Source organism: Dermacentor variabilis, chromosome 2 (assembly GCF_050947875.1).
Source record: "Dermacentor variabilis isolate Ectoservices chromosome 2, ASM5094787v1, whole genome shotgun sequence".
Classification (NCBI taxonomy): domain Eukaryota; kingdom Metazoa; phylum Arthropoda; class Arachnida; order Ixodida; family Ixodidae; genus Dermacentor; species Dermacentor variabilis.
Genome location: NC_134569.1, coordinates 175,578,531 through 175,598,988, shown reverse-complemented (window position 1 = coordinate 175,598,988; position 20,458 = coordinate 175,578,531).

Below are 20,458 nucleotides of genomic sequence, written 5' to 3'. Positions count from 1 at the left end.
GCGCGTACGAATCTCCTGCGACAATCACCGCTCTTTCTAGCTATTCATCACTGGAATAAGCTGCCAAAAGAAATAGCTTCTATACGTGATCATGACTCATTTGTAAGTAATTTGAAGCGCAATTTTACGCATGTTGGGTAAAAGCAGAATTGTATGCCTTTGACGCATTGTAAGTGTATCTACATGCTTTGTAAGGGGTGTTGTTTTTTTTTCATCAATGTATGCAATTCTCTCCTTTTTTCTTTTTATATTTTCTTGCTGTATTCGGTGATCTTTACCACGTTGTTCTATATTGCCTTCCCCCCACTAATTGTGTTTGAAATATCCTGTTGTTAACCCCCCCCCCATATGTAATGCCCAAAAGGGCCTTTAGGGTATCTGAATAAAAAAAAACACCCACATAAGCACAGCAGAGAAGTGGCTAGATGAGGCGGTTCGACCGATAACTGTAGAAGCATCATTCAAACCAAATAATTGTTCTCCACTTCCGGCCGCGTTTTCTCTACTTCCTTTCTAAATAAAAAGATGTTGATCCATAAACATTCTCATAAACAATGGCTCAGTTTTTTATCATTCGCTTTTGCTTGCAGTTTGGTTGTTGCCTTGGCTCTCTCCCTTAGTAGACCGCTTAATTTCTCAACTCCTTGCGATTTTTGTTTCCAGTTGCCAATATTGCACGAAAAGTGCTATACAATGAGGGAAAAACAGACGAGGTAACGGGCGACAGTCATCTTGCTTATGGGTTTAAGGGTTATTGCAGGGTTTCATGATGGACTCTCTTTCACATTATTTTATTTCCCACCTTATCTAACCCATATCACGTGTAGATGGTTCCGGGCATCTGCCAGCGTCGCGGCGAGCCGTAACTCAAGGAAATAATGAAGCAAAGAGAGAAGTTGAACGCAATTGGCGTTTTCTCTGGCCGCAACTCGTTCCATGAGAGTACAGACCAGCTGAGTAACAGCCGCATCCCCCTCCTGGTCCCAGGATCAGCCTGAACAAAGAAGGTTGAACTAACAAAAGCAACAGCTATGGGCGTGACGGTTGAATAGATGGTGACAACTGAACGCATCTCGATTTAATTGCGCGGGTGCGGAATCTATGAGAAAACTGTCCTTCACATTACAAGAGAGGCCGATAACTACCGCCATCTAAAACGAGTGAAGAAGGCAGCATAATGCTGACCGATGAACAGCTGCCAAGTCTCAACATTGATCTGGCGGTGCTTTAGGAATGTGTGTGAGGAGTGGTGGCGTGGGTGGGGAGGGGGGGGGGGTATGCCACATGATTTCGGGGGGGGGGGCCGGGCCCCCCCGGCCCCCCCCCCCTGAGTACATGCCTGAGTCTGTGACGTAGTAGTTCTGCGGAAACCCGCAAGGTGGAGAGAAGCAATGAATAAAGGGAAAGGAACCCGTATGGGTTTCCTTTGTAGCAATTGCTACGAACGGGTGGATGTCTCATTTTCCCTTTATTCAATGCCTGAGTCTTGCTGTCTAATCGCGGTAAGGGCGGTTGTAATGTTACTGGAGGTAACCACCGCAGTAATTGGAACTCTAAGACGTGCATGCCGAAAGGGCCTAATTTACGTATCGCTGAACGCATCATCTCCTAGGAAGAACAAAACCATCTACACCCTCCAGTAATCAGAAAGTTAAGCCCGCAAATACAGGCTGTTTCAGCGAACACTTTCAGAACTTTTAAAGGTTGCATGTGGCATATAGTACAATTCTAGTTCATGAGCTGGCCTACTCAAAGAGGCGGACATTACTTGCAATAAAATTAAATGCGTAATTGAATCATTAACAAGAAATTAGTAATTAAGTTTTTCACAAATAAGCTTATGGCAAACTTACAATTTACAAATTCTAGCCGGGCAGTTCACAAGGCGGATCCACATGGAACGATTTATTGGGATCACACCAGTTTCGATTTATTAATTCGAGAACTTTGTGGAGAAATACATTAGCGTTGCAGTTACATTAATAACAAAACGTCGTTTCCTGCATTGAAGCACATTAGTCACTGAGCAAAAAATTCACAACGGAGCATTGAGAGACCTGGTTCGCCAGCAAGGAATAGGAGGCCCAAGTTGTACTACTCGACCAAGCACGGCGGGCTCCTGAGGCCAGTGCAGTTTTCGCTGGGGCCTCAGCCATCTGCTTCTCGAACCCTTTCCGTTTAGGATGCACGTTTTCTTTTTTTTTTCAGTTCAGTTCGGTCTCGCGCCCACCGCCTTAACAAAGCAACGCGAAATGCACTACGCCACTACGGCGGCTTGAATACAAGTCGGTCTATTTCTAACGATGTAGCTGCATAAAGCTCAGCTCCGTGTTGAATATATAGTATTCAGTGCCTGCAGGAAGGCAACAGCTGCGAGAACAGGCAATCGACTCAATGAGCCGCGTTTTCCTTACTTTTGCGTGCAGTGCTACGAGATGAACCGAGGTCCCGGGTGCCAGCTTGTAACTTCAGTCGAGGCGAATTCAGCTAGCCGCCGTGATGCCGGTAACCAAGTACACTAAACCGAGGTGTGCAGACTTATATTACTTCATTGCGCGTAGGCAAATGCTATGCCAGTGTGCATTGTTACTCTCACAATATACGCTAATTGCCGCATTAGGTTTTGTTTCGAACATAACTTTATTTATAGGTAAATTGTCTTGGAAAGACAGGCAGCAGTGACATCAAAGTATCAGCTCGGTTTATTGCGCAAACATGTAGCAGGTAAATTAGAAAAGCATCACAAAACAATGTCATACATATGACGACTAAAAAGAGTTTTGCGGCACTTTAGTGCGTAACGTTCCATGCTTATATCCATTGAACGACATTACGCACGGCCCTCTATATAAAGATTCCCCACTTATTTCATTAGTGTGTATGCCTTCGAATCCAGTTGCGAGTTCAGCGCTGGCCTGTGTGTTCCTGCCTTCTGTCTTCGTCGTCTTGCGCTGCTCCTTCAAGATGTTGGACCAGTACCAACTCGCCCAAATGTCAATCCTTCTATAGTATTATTACCATTTCTACACTTCATGGTCATGACACTTCACCATATGACGTGACAGACTGGTGTGGCGCTTTGCAGAAGTGTGTTACTTCAGAAATATGCTCGGCGCATTAAAGCCTGCACGGCTGCTGCGCCATTGAAATCCCGATTCATCAACGATTTATAGCGCTTTGGTAAGTCTTTGGCATGAAACGAAAAATCCAGCGTCCCGCATCATCCGATGGTGTCAAAAGCCACGTGACGAAGTTATGACGTCACGTTGCTTGCGCTGCACCTGCTGCGACCCGCACTGCAAAATACCACGATGAGCAGCCACGGCTTCAAAAATTGGCGCCTCCGAAAATTGGATTAGTGTGAATTAAAGTCGACTAAGGTGAATTGAAGTGCATAATTGTTGATTAAGGTGGTTTAAGTTTCGTACAAATTAGAGCAAGGTGGATTGAAGTCGTGCTTTAATTTAGGATAGTAACCTAATAATAAAGATAAGAATTTAAGGTTTTCCCTCTTTTTTAGGCGTAATATTGCATGAATAATGCCCACACGTCACTTCGACGTGCTTTACTTTCGCAATATTGTGACGTCGCGTTACAGACAAGTAAAGCGGGCACGGCCCACGAATTTTGACCGATAGCAGGGTATTGGTGATAAGTTGTTAAACTCGGAAATAATTTTTTTTCTCTTCTGCGGCATCATTATACACAATCAGTGTGTACAAGTCATCTTGAGATGTGAAGTTGTCCTGGTTACGTAATGTCACATGTAATTACAGGTATGGTTTCATGCTTTTGCAGTGTGTGCACAAAAGGGCACTCCTTGTATTTGTTTTATTCTAAATGTAGGCCACGACGTAATCCAAGCAAAAAAAGTAATGCATTTGAAATGTTGTGTAGCACAAAAAACATTTGTATAATCACGGTAGGCTCATGGCGGAGATGAACACAATCAGAATGAAAAAGTTTTGCATTATCGTGCCCCTAGTGCCACTGTTTTACGTAGTATGATTTCAAAGAAATGTTAGCCATGCCGAGTGAACAATCGCCATCTACAAACAACAGCTTCTGCTTCCTAGGACGCTTCCATCCTGCCCATCACTTTGTCCCGGCACCCTCTACTGGTGTTCCGTGCACGTTGCCAAACACTTCTCTATAACTATGGGGGTTTACTCACAGCAGCCGGTAACCGCAAGTTCCACTGACGTAAATATTGTGGAATAGTTTCATTTTAATGTGTCTAAATTCTAACGCATACAATCAGGATATTTGCCTAAATGTTTACTGCGCACAAGACGAACACGATGTTGGTTATACTGATCTGGTAATACAAAAACAGGGTAAATAGTATAGTGAATTTTATTTCACTTAACCTACAATTTGCTCATAGGTGCTACAACACGAATATTTACTTTGGTAAACGTATGTCGATAAATGAAATCAACTTACGGAGCTGCCGCCGTCAGATTGTACCACCTTGTCCTGTACTCCGCTTCATGTGTACTATTGTTCATTGATATCCGTGTCGCCATTATACAGGAAGAGTTAGAGCTGTTGTAGTTCCGATACTGAACATACATATTCGTGCCATTTCCTGCAATGAACTGCAGTGGTTTCCAAGCTACATTAACCCACACCATAATTAATTTCATTTGACGGTCTTAAGCTGCCTAAAAAACTTCACCAAAACAGAGAAGTATGGGGTACCATTACGAACATCAGCAGTAAGATTTGTTAAAATATTCAAAGTGTTTGAGAGTTAAACATCCCAGTATGAAAATAGATGGTTTGCATATTGCTGTTTGTAGTGATATCGACAAGGCACGCATTTGTACCATGCGAGCGTAGAAGCTTGTGCCTGGGTCGAATAAACGATTTTGTTTAATTTTACCGCATACCCCTTTAAAATCATTGCACTTGAAGCGCATTGCCGGCATTTTATGCTTCTGTCCCGTGACAGACCCCCATCAACTTATAAAGTTATTAATACGTTGTGAGCGTTTCCTACATTACACGCAAGAAGCGACTCGGTTCACTATATTGCGCGTCATATGCACACTATGTTTTTGTCATGTCGCCAACCACTGCTTGACTATGAGTGCAAACCATATTGTAATTACTGTAACGCCCCGTCCACACTAGCGGAAAGAAAGCGCGCGGCGGTCCGCGGAAGCTGCTTCGCGGTTCAGATTTGTTGTGTCGCGGGAGCCAATCGGCCTGGGCTGATTAGCAGATTTCCACAACGCCAGGCGAGCCGCGAACGCCCGTGACCAATAAGAGCGGCCCCTTCAGTAAAGCGCGCCTGAAGCTGGTGTCATGTGGAGAGGCCCCATCGCTCCATTGGTACACGTATCAGGCGTCAGTCGTGCCCCTGGTTTCGTACTATGCTATGCTCGCATCAGCTCTCGCTCGCGTTTGTTATGATTTACATGGTTTACAGTTGTTTTATTCCGATAGCAATTATAGGAATACTCCAAGAGCTGTTCTGCCGTCATTGTTGGCGTCGCCGTGAGGTTCCGTATAAAGTACAAGGGCGATTAAATCTTCGCCACGCTCCGTGTGCGGTATGTGGAAGTGAAAGTGTGCGAGGATGAGCCGGCTCTCGCGGCTCAATCTCGCGCGCAGAACGAAGCAATGCAAGGAGGAAGCGCGAGGTCGTCTGTCGCGTGCAAGGCTCCAGTGAGGGTAGGAAGGGGGTAGGGGCACGTTCTACTCCGGGCTGTATCTTGAAAACCATTTGCGACGGGGTCAAGGTCCACCGTGGGTAGGGTGTTTGGGTAGGGAGGAGGGGTGGGGGAAGGGGTCTGGTTTTACTCTGCGCGGCGCGGGCGGCCGCGCGCGCCCGGGCCTCTGTATCTGGAAAGCCATGTTCGACGGTCCCAGACCGCCACGCGCCGTGTTTTCGCGGCTTAGTTCGCGTTGGGGGGATGCGAGACACAGCAAGGCCAGTGCGCTCGCTGCTGCTGACGGGCTTCCTCACTGCCACGTTCTGAAAGCGAGTTTCTGCCGTCATCGAGTGAGATGTGTCTATGTTTGCATGTACGCGCGTGACACCACGCTTGTTAATTTAGCTAGAGTGCCTGTGCCTACAACTTCACACGGCCGATAGAACTACCGTCCTTACTTCCTATAGCTGTCCAGTAATTTTCCATTTCAATCCACGCTTATCCTTTGGACCGAAACTGCGTCTTCTTTTTTTTTTACAATGATGAGTCTAAGCCGAGAAGTCCCGATGGAAAGGTTTTCGGAGGCAGCGCGTCGTATCCGAACCTGCACGACAAGACGGCCCTTGAATGCAAGAATGCGGAGACGACATTCAGTACCTCATTCTCCTTGTCTTTTGAACGCGGCATCGCCGCAACAGAATAGAGCACACCAACATGATTATGATAAGTGGCAACGACGTCGTTGTCTTCATAAGACATAACTTGGGTAAAGAACGAAGAAAGGAAACAAAGCGTCGATCTGTCAGCAGACGAAAAAACAAGAAACACGCGACATCTCGCACCTATAGAGTAAAAGAGAGGAGGCATATTTTCGTGGCGCCATGTGACTCCCGCAGCGGCTCACTGCCAGTTAGTGAGGCCGCTCTCCCGCCGCTGCTTTTAACGACGCGCGCGTTTCTCCGCGAGTGTAGATGGGGCTTAAAGGGACACTAAAGGGAAAAATGATTCCTTCTGCATCAGTAAATTACCTTTCTACAACACCAAAAACACCACTCTTACAACGATAACACGTTTGGTAAGCCAGAAAAAGCGCAAGAACGAAATACGGGTGGCGACGCTTATCCTTTCGAAACTATCCTTTTGAAATGACTGCCTGCAGGGTTCTGAAACAATGCTTTATTAGTCTAAACTGATTTATTGTTTTGCTTTAGTGTCTCTTTAAGCATCAACAGTTGCTGCGACCTATAAGCTCTCCCCATTGGCACAGGCCAGCTTTCTGTGATTTGGTTTTGGTAAGCACATGGAGAAATTGAACAATGCCTTCTGACAATCTAATGAGGTTTGCACGTCTGCGTGTGTGAAGTAACTCCCGTATGGCAGGTGCTAATATTATTCCGCATCTTTCCAAAGCGAAAGTGCAAATAGCAAGCGTCAACACTATACATAAACCTTCTCGCCTTTCTCGCTGTCTTTAAGGGACACCAAAGGCAAATATTAAGTCAAGCTAAAGTGATAGATTAGTGCTTGGGAATCTCTAAGGCATCATCAATATCGCGAACAGGGCCTTAGTAATCGACGAAGTGAGGCAAATGCAGGACATGATTAGAGACTCCCCTGGAACATTCAGGCACTTGCCCGAAGACGAAAGCACTCCTCAGTAAAATTCTGTCATTAGTACTCAGCTACTCGTTGCAAAAAACATGATTATATTAGATTAGAAGACGAAATAAAATGCGACTTGTCCTGTTATATTTCACTTTTAGAAAAAAGAACTAATTGAAATTAGCCTTGACAACGACGCGGGCAGTCGAAATGTTTCGTGTTCGCTCGTCTCTGCGGCGCCCACGCTTTCGCGTTTCAGTACTTTTCTGATCGCGTAGTGCCGCGCTGGTTTTGCTGGGGCGCGAAACTCTGAGAAACTGCCACTAGGAGAGAATTCAACTTCCTTATTATGCCGCCGGATGCCGGAACGGTCTACTCCACCTGACCGAAACGCAGCTGCAGCGTCGAATCCACCCCTCTGGCTAGGCTCGGTGCCGCCGTCTGTTGGACGCCGTTTTACTCACCGATGGCAGCAAAGGGCAGTGAGGGCTAAAGTCCCTTGATAATTTGAAAGTAACGACACTCTTTGAACTCTGCCGCCGCCGCGCGACCTCCTCGCCTCCTCCTCGCCCCTTGTGCGTTCCCCCCGCGGTAACCAGTTTTGCCCCCGTTTTTTCTGCACGCCGATTGGTCTCCCTGCCGTCGCCCTTGGAAACGCGCGTATCTTGGGTTTTGCTTGTGTTTTTCTTTTTCGTTCGCGCCATTTTCCTCCTGAGCACGGCTGGCTCGGCGCTTTAGCTCGGCGTAGCGAACGTTGTACGCCGTGTTTCCTGCTCTCTGTGCTAGCGCTATGCCGGGCTGTTGCGCATATAACTGCAGCAAGAAGCCTCAAGATGGCTATGCCATTTTTATGATACCACAAGGAAAGCGTCACCGCTTGCGCAGGAAGCAGTGGCTGCGTGACATTGGCCGAAAGAACTTTATTCCGACAAAGAACAGCGTTGTTTGCGAGCTGAGGCGTCTTTCTTAGAGCTCGTAGCGCAGCATCCCGTAATGCTGCATTGTTTTTTTCCTTCTTCCAGCCTGCTCACCAGCGCTTTTGTTGCGGTTGTCCTCAGTATGCTTAATATCCCCTCGCACGTCGCTAACTGCTGTTATTCAGTTGGAAGTCCAGCATCATAGATTCTGCTTTGCGCCCTGAAAAAATTAGTGGCAAATATACCCGATATTGCAGGTGATAAGCGTTAGCTAGTCAACATTAAGTTGTTTTTTTTAGTTTTAAGCTGAAAGCCTTTAGATCTCTTTATTTCAAGGTCGCGTTGTAAACTGGTAGTATCACGTGGCCCAAGGAAGGCCCGAGGTGACCCAAATCATGTCCACCCCTGTATAAGAGAATGATTACCCAATTAATGAATCATTAGTGATTGACATAAGGTGGATTAGGCAGGATTCATGTGATTAGAGCGTATTAAAGAAGATTAAGGTGGATTAGAGTGCGTTAAGAAGGATTAAGATGCATGAATAAAGGTTAAGGTGGGTGGAGGAGGATTAAGGCGGATTATGGTGGATTACGGTGAAGGGTTGATGAAAGGGCATTAGGACCGATTAGGGTGGAATAGGGTGCATGAACTAGGATTAGGGAGGATTAAGGTGTATAAAGTAAGATTAAGGTCCATTAATGTGGATTAAGGTGAATTAGGGTTGATAAAGGGGGATTAAGACCCATTAGGCTGGATTAGTGTAGATTAAGGTGGATTAGGGACCATGGAGATGGATTAGGCTTGGTAGCGGTGGATTAGGGTTATTGAGGTAGATTGGGACTATTAGGCAGGATAACGTTGGATTAAGGTGTATGAATAAGGATTAAGGTGGATGGAGGATTAAGGCGGATTATGATGGATGCGGATTGATAAAGAGAATTAAGACCGTATATGGTAGGCTAAGGTGCATTAGGGGCGATGTACGTTGATTAGGTTGTATTAAGGTGGATTCGGAGTACTAAGCTGGATTATGGTGGATGAAGGAGCAATAAGGTGGATTAGGGTGGACTAAGGTGAATTAGGCTTCATTGAGTATTAAGACCGATTAGACTACCACAATCCTCCTAATGCACATTAATCCACTGAATCCACATTCATCGACCTTAATCCTCCTTCATTCACTTTAATCCACCATAATCCACGAGAGTCCTCCTTAATGCACCCTAATCCACCTTCATCGACATTAATCTACTCTGACCTTCTTTAATGCACTTTAATCCTCCTTAATCAACCCTATTGCTTCCTCATTCACTTTAACCCACCCTAATACACTACAATCGTCCTTAATTCACCTTAATCCACATTCATTTACCTTAGTCCACCCTAATCCTCCTTAATCTACCCTTATCCTCCTTCATTCCCTTTAATTCACTTTAGCCCACCATAATCCTTAATGCACCTTAATCCTTCTTAATCCACCCTCATCCTCCTTCATGCACTTTAATCCACCCTAATCCATTATAATCGTCCTTAATGCACCTCAACGCACCTTCATCCACCCTAATCAACCTTCATCGACCTTAATCCAACCTTGTCCTCCTTTATGCACCTTAATCCACTTCCATCAACTTTAATCCACTTTAACGCTCCTTAATACACCCGAATTCATCTTAATCCAATCGCTAATCATCATTACTTTGGTAATCATTAATCATCTCCTATGCGCGGCTGCACATGCTTTCTTTCGCTTCCCGCCTTTCTTCGGTCACGTGATATTTTCTGTAGCTTACAACGGGACCTTGAAACAGAGGTCTAAGGCTTTCGCTTAATAAACCACGCACAAAGGGATGTGTCACAAGCAATACTAGATCAGACGCACGAAGTAAAGCATTTGATCATGTGGCAGAAAAATTGTCTGGAGCACAGAACTCGCCCCAAAGCTCTCTTTACATCGGTATAGCCGTTCATACGGCTTTTTTAGAAAAAACCAACCTCCTCATAAACGTTGCCTTCAGCATTATCGATGCTGTTATTAGCATTTCTCAAAATTTTGAACCCCAGTGGGGCGCGCAACTGGCCCAAAAGAACACGCCTCCATAGAATCCTGCGGCCCGTCCGCGGGAGCCCAGGAGGAATAGCGTGCCGTGCGCAGCCGGCGGGTGAGGAGAATCGAGGAGGAAAGCGTCGTGAGGAGGAGAGTGTCGCTACTTTCAAATTATCAAGGGGCTTTAGTGAGGGCGTATGCAACGCCACCACTTCTCCGGTTGGGTAGCGGGAGATACGAATTTCGAAAATGGCATTCTGTCCCTTCATATGCATTTCTCTCGTAAACTAAGTCCTTTCTTGGCCTGAAATAAGCATTAGGAGGTTTCTAGAATGGTAGTTAAACAGTCCACGTCGATTTCTTACTTGCCTTTAGTGTCCCTTTAAATTATGTCATACCAACTGGCCCAAGACTTGGGACGCGCGCAGCGCCATCCTCAGTAGTCTCCGGTTGTTTTATGTCTCCCATAGGACGCTGACGGGTAGACAGGGCGTTGTTGGTGAGCGGAAAGAAGGCTGTCTGGTGCACATAGCAACTCATTGATATAGTAGTCTCCTAGACATATCAATTCCTCCTCTCTTTGTCTCGCACTTGGTAGCGGTCCGGAAGGCACTGCTGTCGCGTCGACTTTCGTTGGGCGTGCGCCGTGTTCTCATGTGGCTGTGTTAACCTTTGGTTGGTTTTGTCTGCCGGATCCGCTGTCTGCGACTGGAGTATCGGTTTAAGAGCGTCGCCTTCCTTTCATAATAGCCGAGCTATGTTAAGAGCAGCCTAAGGGCGGCTGCTTGTGGTGGTTTCCGACGGCGCCGTAGCTGATAGTCCTGTTGACATCGGCCAGCCAAGATCTCACGCGGATGAGTTTTAACGCCAAAGTGTCAAGGGCCCATGTCGCAGAAAATCTGGCGTCGGCGTCAAGCAAAATTCATTCCGAACCATGTAAACCCAGCCACGCCTACCTAACCACGCAGACCTTCCGTCTAGCGCATAGGAGTTACTGAAATAATTTAATTCCGGAAAATAAAATACGTCAGAAAAAGCGTAAAGTATGACTTACACACAACCTATAGACAGGATGGCATCGAATTGCAATTTCAATATAAGAGAAAAGATATTTCTGTTACGCGGCAATTCAAACACAAACCCCCTTTTTCAGCGTTTGTACAATACTTACGCCGGCCACGACGTCCGAGATTCGCTTTCGCCGGCACGCGTAAGTCTCGGAGGCCACCGACCGCACGCCTTGCTCCCTCCAACGCCTCCAGATGGCGCTCGTCTCAGAGTGACAAACATCTGCCCAGCGGGCGATTTAGGCACCACTGGCTTCCTTGAAGCCCTTTGGTTCAGCGGGAGCAGTGGAAAGTAAACATGCCCGCAATAGACATTAGTAAGAGGCGATTGGAGGATTGGTGGACGAAAAGTAGGGAAACGACAAAAAAACGAAGACGTACGAAAGCACAGTTAGCAATAGGGGATCAGAAAATTTGGGTGTGGGAGTTTATCGTGTTTATTTTTTATGTTTTATTATTTAAATTAGGTAGGATATTAGGCAGTATAACAGCAAGAGCTTGGTGGCACAACCCACCGCCCCGTTCCAAAGGGGACGCTCATAACATCCGTCCATCCAGCAGACTGGCTTTATGTTTTGTGGCGAATAGACATGCTTTTCGCCTCTCAGTGGCGGCGACAAAATTATGTTTTTCTGCGTGCTTTGTGCTTGCTTCTGTTTTTGATTTGCAAAATTTTTTAGCATTTAAATCGTAATTGGGTGGTTTTCTCTTTTTTGTGTCTCTCTAATTTCGTGTGCGCGGGTGTGTGTCGTGTACATTTCGTTTTCCAGGATGGTTAGGGCGTCCTTTCGCGCCATGTGCTTCAGTGCGTGCAGCTGGGTGGGACGTTGAGCGTTTGTAGCCTTTAAATGGTAGCTTGGAGGTGGCAAGCCTAATGGCTATTAGTGGTATTACTGTGTGTGTTTTGATTGGAAAGTGAGAGCGTGGTGGCTTGCTTTGGCGCCTGTGAGAGCATGTCATACCTTGGGTTTCCGCGGCATTAATCGCTTTTGAAACATTGGTGAAAGTTGCTTTGCGACATTTTCAGGATTTCGATCCTGTGCGCATCGGTTTTTGCTAAAAGGCGCGTGATCTGCATTATAATAGTAATATGGTATTATAGTATTTACATAAAAAAAGCAGTGCAATACATTGCAAGAAAGCCGGGAAAGCGCGCAGGGTGCGGGGAATCCCTCAAGTGAGATGAGGGGACGGATGAGAATGGAGATGGAATCGAGTCAACCGGTACACATTGGGATGTCGATAGTAGGGTGCCGAAACTGGAGGCTTTCGAGGAAGAGCTTCTCAGACAGGTGGAAGAGCTAAAAATGAGATAAATAGGGAGCGTGATGCAAGGAATGTAGTTGAAGAAAAACTTGAAACAGCCCAGGAAAAGCTGATTAGTAGATTAGTAGGAGGGGATTGGAAGATTGGTGGAAGAAAAGTAGGGAAACGACAGAAAACGGAGACGTACAAACGCAAAGTTCGCAATAGGTGGTCAGAAAATTTGGTTGTCGGATTTCATATTGGTTTTTTCTTCATTTCTTTGTAAACTAGGTAGGACATTAGGCATTATAATAGCAAGAGCTTGGTGTCCGAACCTACCGCCCCGTTCCATAGGGAACGCTCATAACATCAGTCCATCCAGGTGATGTTGGTGGTGTACGGACGTGTGTTTCCAGGGCTCCGTGGCGGCGATAAAAACTAGTTTTTGTAGATGCTTTCAGCTTGCCTCTGTTCTTCATTTGCTTGCTTTTTTAGCATTCCTCTATATTTGATATTGCAGGATGGTTGGAGCGTCATTTCGCGCCACGTCCTTCATCACGTGCAACCGTGCGGGACGTTAAACCTTTATAACTTTTAAATAATAGTTTGGAAGTGGCAGGACTAAGAGCTATTAGTGGATTTACTATGTGTACTTTGGTATCAAGATTATTGCTTCAGTAGGAAAGTGAGAGCGTGGCCGCGTGGTTGTGCACGTGTGAACACGTGTCATACCTTAAGTCTGTGCGGCGTTTATTGCTTCTAAATCATTGGTGATAATTACTTTGCGGCGTTTGAAGGATTTAGATACTCTGCGTATCGGCTTTTGCTACAAGCGATGTGCTCTCAAAGCTTCGGTGCTTGCATTAGAATAAGATAAGTGCAACCAATGGCAAGAAAGACGTCAAAGCGTGCACTGTGCAGGGGGTCCCTCAAGGTAGGCGAGGTGAAGCATGAGAATGGAGAAGAAATCTAGTCAATCGGCAGGCACTGTGATTTCGATGCTTGGCTAAAGGAAATGGCGGATTGCCTGCATGAGATTGTGAAACAGGTCGAAGAGCTCAAAAATGAGGTAACTATGGAGCGTGATGCACGGAAGGCGGTGGAAAAAAAGACTTTAAGCAGCCGAGAAAAACCTTAACAGGGCCACGATCGTGAACAAGAATGGTCGTGACAATGGAACGCAGTCCCCTGACGTGACAGCGTCAGCGAAGTACGTGGAATGCGTGCAACATGGGGAGGGGGTAGCTCGTAAGAGCTGCACCTACCTACCTTTAGGCCGCCACAGAGGTAAAACTAGAATGCAGGGGTCAATGCCCCTTGTTATTTCCGAACCGCACGGAAAGGATAATAAAGCGAAGAAGGGAGAGTCTTCGGCAGTAGGAGGGAGAAAGGGTGATTATCGGCGGCGACTCAAACCTAGCCAGGAGCTCAGCAGCAATTGTTGAGTGGGGGAAAGGCGCTAAAAGAGTGGCGGTAGGGACATTTTCAGGGAGGCCACTGGGTTCTTTCATGCACCGAGCAAAAGCAAAGCTCGAGGAGCATGCCCACGGACGCAACCTTGTCGTCGTAGTAGGTGGGATAAATGACGTCCTAAACAAAAAATAGGTAGTGGCTTAGCTCGACTATGCCAGGATATACGTAGCGAAAGCTAAGGCATAGCATGGTTAGCCTTGGTTAAACTTGATTGCAAGCCCATGTTAGTCTGGTTGTCTACCTAAGTTGCGGCGTTTATCCAGTCCTTCGGTGCGCTGTTCATCTGATTCCTGGGCGATTCGTTTCCTCTACATCTCGTTCCGATGTCGATTCCAGGCCTCCTCCTGCTTATCAGAATTGTCGACGTCCATACTGCCGCCTTTACTGTGGTTGCGGCGCACGGGACTCTCCTTTTCAATTCTCCGAGATGTTATCAGGCATCCGACGCAGCTGGCGATGCGAGCGCAGGCGAGTGCAATGACGACGAACGCGGTGTGATGCCATAAGAAACGGCGGTGGCGGGGAGGCGTGGCGCTGCGCAGCGGCGGAACACCTGTGGCTCGGTGCTCCTAGTGGCGCATGCGCAGTAGTGACTAGGGAGAGATAGAGAGAGAGAAATATCTGCCGCAAGGCACGCGTTGTGGCCTCATGAGCCTCCTCGGAGCAGCGCTACGGCGAAATCGCAAGTTCGCGGCCACTAAAGCTTTCGTTTGAAAAAAAGACGCAGGATTAGAGCAACGCTAGGCAAAGGCGGTAGATTACTTGCACGACCTGTCCCCTCAGGTGTAGATAGTGGTCTGCACGGTGCCGGAGGTGCCCGTACGTCACAGTAACGCACAGACATTTTGAACGAGACGGAATTCACTTCAATTACAGGCTTAGGCGAAATGTGCGCTGGCGACTTGCTGGTCGGGCGATTGTTTATTAGGGGGCTCACGGGCGCTCAGGAGGCAGGCGTTGGTAGTAATGAACAAGATCCTCCAGTGGAACATCAGAACAGCATTACGGTCAATAACAGAAATAGGAGTAATACAAGAGAGAGAGCTCACCATGCAGAGCTCAACAGACAAGAACACCGGAGTGCGCGCACTGCTAGTGATCCCGAATGACTTGGCATAATTATTTATTATAGTTATCTGAAATCCTCTCTTTATGACACCTTTACACTAATGATGTCATCCACGGATGAAAACTGCAATTGTTATTGTGATGATAGTGACTCATGATCACTAGTGGCTCAATTGCCGTGCCTATTAATGATCCTAATTGTGTCGTCGTGTAAATTACTTTTTATTTGATATCAACGACATTACGCTGCGTGAAAGTGGAAGAATATTAAACCGAGCTCACCACCAGTGATCACTAAGGATTTGGAATACTCATTTATAACGATAACAAACATTGCTCATTTTATGACAGTTTGATACGAATGACGACATGCGGGAATGAAAGCTGCCATTTTTGACAAAGTAGATGGTTCATAATCACTAGTGACTTTAGCACACCAGTTCTTAATAGGCACGGTTGAATCTCTCGTTTTATAAAATTTTATTTCATATCCATGACGTTATGCTGTTAAAACAGCGTTAATATTGACCTGAGCATAGTAAGTAACTTGTGCTCACCGGTGACTAGGCTCCGTCAGTTACGTGTCCCATGCAGTTAACTTGTACTTTTACGAGAATTTGTATGGTTTGATTGACTACGTATTTGATTGAAGGCAACTGAGAGTGACAATGGAAAAAACTGATTCATATTCACTAGTGACCAATGCTTACCCCTGCCAAGTGATCACCTTTTAGTCATTTACTGGTGTTTCACTTGACGCACATGATGATATCGTATCTGCGTCACTATTCATGGGACTACGAATATTCTCTGGACATGCCGATTACAACCGAATGGTTGTCCAAGTCCCGGTCAGGACATCCGGTGGGTAACACGAGGACATTATTTTTGGATGTCCTATTTAAAGCACCCTTCGGACATCCAGAGGATTGATCTTCTGGGATCTAAACAAATCTCTAAACTTTAATCCTATGGATGTCCGAAGGAAGTTTTGAACGGGATATCCCATACCAGACATATCTGAGATCAACACGCACCATCCAACACGTAGTACGTGATCATATCGCGGAACGTTAAGAGAAAGCTTTAGCTCGGGCCCAACTCCGATGCGGCCTATTCAAATACATGTAAAACGCAAAAACGTTTTTCTGAGATAACCCTTGGATCGATTGTAATGAAATTTGTTGCATTTGAGCGAGAAATTGAAATTATAGTGACAGTTGGAAGCGGAATTATGATTTATGGCTTGAATTTTGTTAAAAAGATTTTCAAATATTCGACAGTTTGAAAAAAAAAATAGAAGCACGAAGTTTACAATTTCATACCTCTGCATCAAGAACAGATATCGCGGTTCTGTAAACGGCATCCATTAGACTATTCAAAGCTGACGAATTCCATGTGTAATTTTGCATATTACGTGAATTTGTTACGTTGTTTACAAGGGTCCTGCTAAATCTGTATTTCCATGTTACTAAATTTTTTGATATTCATATGTAACATATCAATTTTGTCCGCTTTAGATGTACTATTATATGCAATTCGCATAATTGTAATACCATTTTACTTTCTTAAGTCATAGAGTTGTAGACATGATACTATCGTTTTATAAAAACTTTCGATTTTCGCAAATATTTAGTGAAATATTCGTGACCAAAATCGAAAATTCGAAAAAAAGAGTCGCTAGATTTTCAGCTTTTCTTTTAGATGCAATAAACCTGGTCAAATTCAGTGGAGTGGTTGCCGAGCAAAACGAATTTTTCTTTAACGCGTATTTAGATAGCAGCACTCGAACTGCAGCTTAATCTCAAGTCTCTTTCACGACTGGCTCCAGCGCACGTTCTTCCGAGAAGACGTGTGAGCCAGCAACAAGAGGCTGGTACTCTGAGGATCAAACTTCCGATAGAGAAAAGCAATGGAGAAACTGCAATGAAGGACTGAAACTGCACAAGCATATCTGAAGGAAACGTCACAAAGCTGTAGGCGGAGCGACGGAAAAGCTGCGCATTACCACGCTTTACCACCTACCGCAAAGCGTAACCGAATCAGTCGTGTCCAACGCTCACCGAACATCTCGAGAAACCAAACTACTGCAACCTCTGCAACGGCAGCAACCGCGGCTCTAGAACGGAGCGGTGAATACCTTTACCCATTCGAATCGCCATTGTCAGTTGCATGCGCGCTTTGCGCTGCTTTGTGCGTAGCTGTTCATATGACTTAACGCCGCCATTTTATTGAATCTATTCGCCCTTCTCTGTAGCCTCGGTATGCCTGGAGGTTGGTGCGCCCTGCGCTCAGTCGCGCATTTTCTCAGAACGTGGTGTTCTTGAGTTCCAGCGTGAGCTTTTATGGTTTCCAGGCGGACGTTTTCGTCGTGCGCTTTGGAGCTTCATCTCCGCGGCGCTTGCACGTCTTAGGCCTACCAAGAAGTAAATACAGCTCATGAAGTCAGTGTTTTTTTGTTAGCAGCCCTGAAATCTTTTTCGACTATAGTGCCGTATCTGCGATTAATCGAATGACAGATATTGTACATCTCTATGGTTTGCGGCGACGATAAGATCAGTCGGTGATTTACCACCCGTTGTGCTCCATTTGATTGCATTGTACTGCTATTCTACAAGCTTGCGAGCTTACTCTGACCGACATTTCTTTCTGCAGAGCGCTGAGGTCCGCTAAAAAGAAATTTCTGAATTCGAAACTTCAGAACCGTTAGCTCCCACGTAGCCTACAGGATCAGTCCGCAAGGGTTGTCGCTGTCTCTTTCCTGAACAGTGACGAGTAATAAGGAAATTAATATTAATAATAATAACCGTTCTCGAGACGCACTATCCGGAATAGCGCTTTTTGAGCTTCGTTCGCTTTTGGTTTGGGTAACCGCGATTGCGAGAGAAATCGTACAACTGTGTAAGGTTGGAATAGCTTAAATTTGTACGCATTTGTATTGCGGTCAGGGCACTTGCGGCGCGTTATGGCCGGCAGCGCTGCTGAATTTTAACACGCATATCTTTAGGGCTGCTATATTCTTGCCGAACAGTGCTGTACAAGTTTCGTCGAATAACCAAACTTTTGGCGGACTTGTTAGAATTCTGCTTACTTATACGCGATCGGATGCTAGTATGGTGGTGACATCAAGTGAAGTTTACCCCTCAGCTGTGTGGGACGAACGAAAAATTGCGCCGACTTAATTGCTGTTCGCACGTGGTCATATTTTTTAGTACCTAACAGTGAAACCTTGTCTCAGTTGTCTGTTTCAGGCTCTCCTAGTGATAACCGTGTCGCTTAAACTTTAGTGCATGGGCTATTGGCGTATTGTTGCGTGTTGTCCGCGATTGCCGAAGTAATCGTAAAACTGCATACGTTCGGAACAACAGAACTTTTGTTGGCGTTCGTATCGCGATCTGAGAATTTGCTGCCCGTGATGGCCGGTCGTGCTGCTGAAATTAACCATGCGTGTAATTAACGCCTTATTTAAGGCGTTAATTTAACGAGGAAGCGAAGGTTTCCTGTAATGTACACGGGCGATGACACGTACAGCTTAATGATAGCTTTCTTGTAATTTGCTATCGCAATCGCAGCTTCGCTTTTGGGGTGAAATTGTGACATTTTTTACTGTTATCAGCTAGTTTGGCAAAGATATGCTGACTTAGTGACTAAGAGAATTCCTTTTATCTTTGCACAGACTTACAATTATTAAAACTTCTTTTCGGATGACTAGCTCAGCAAGCTTGCGTAAATCCACAAGGAAGCAAAGTTGCTGTCAGACGTAGCAGATTGCCGTTAAATGGGAAGGCTGTTAACATGCACATGGTGGATAGTAATTTTCGTACACATTGCTAGTATGTTTTTCTTGCATACTTTGCAGCTGTGCTTTGTTCCTGCCATCAGCCTGGTGTCACGCTGGGTCGACATTCTTCGTTGATGATCAGCGCAAAAACCAGCCCACACGAATGTGCCAACTTTCTTAGAACCTCTGATCTTAACAGTGCATTTTCGTGTCTGCAACCACTCCAACCTATCCTGCAGGATGACTGGTAAATTGTGTAGCATGCGCGTCGTCTCATCTATTCTGTATTTGCAACCATGAAAGGCTGCACCATCGAGTGGTACCTTCCTTATGGGCTGACGTACTTGTAAACTCTGGGTTAAGTTTTGTCTCTATGACTGTTGAAGCAAGGCCACAGAAATTAACCACTAATTTTCTTAGTACATGTGAACTGCAATGTAATTGTCTGCGACTGCTGAGCCAGCCTGCAGCAAACCTTAATAAAATGTTTAGTCGCGAAAATACCTGTGATATTTTCAGAAGTATTCGTATCTGCTGCCATGAAAGAACAGTCACGCTCTGCTTCTGGTCAGTTCCATCGAGGCTGTCTGATAGCCGTGAATATTTAGGATGAACTAGTGTTTGTGTGTGACTGCTGAAGCAAGCAATCCTGTTTACTTTTGGTACGGGTGAACATATACAATGACTTTTTGTGTGTATGACTACTGAAGAGAGCGTGCTGCAAGCCTTTAGTTGATTGTGTAGTCGCCAAGGTAACTGTGACGGCTTCAGCAATATTTGGCTGCGACCGCCAGAAGGTAGCATTCAGTTGCTATTCACTTTCTCAGAGGCCTTCGAGCCTGTGAACATTTAGGGTGAATTTGTATCGGTGACCACTGAAGTAGAGCAACTATCTTGTAACGTCTAGTACCTGGGAAACCACTTTGGTTTGTGCTGAAGCAAGTGTCTTGTAACTGCGTTTGTGCCTGTGAACTCCAGTAATGTACGTGCCTTGAACTGACTAACTGATCCTTTAGTAACATTATAATGTCCAGTGTATCTATCTAATCTTTAGTAATATTACTGTATGCTACCACTGAAGCATACCAGCCGAAAGTCTCGAATAGGCTTCCTTCGTGGCAAAGACACCTGTGAACTTTCAAGCATATATTACATTTATGTGTCTGCGACTGCTGCAGTGAGCCAGCCTGCAGTAGGCCTCCGACTAACTTCAATTGTATCCCGTCCCTCCTTGCAGAGGACTTTTAAAGTTATTTTACTGGCCGAGGTGCATCTGCAAAATATTAGCACAAGTGAAGTGGTTTCGTGACTACACGAAAGAGTCAATGCTTGCTCTGGTGACCTTTCCCAGAATTTGTTATGGATATAGGGCGCGCTTGCAATATAGATGGATAATCATACAGCAGCTGTCTGTGTCTATATATGAACATTGAACTAGTCTCAGGTAATTTCGGTAATTCTCAATGTAGTTCTGACGTCTTTAGCATAACTCGTGTTAGTGTGTGTAACTGCTTAATAGGACCTAGACAGAGGCTCTGGTAACTTAATATGGCCAACATACCTGAACTATTCACCACATATTACTGAATGTAAAT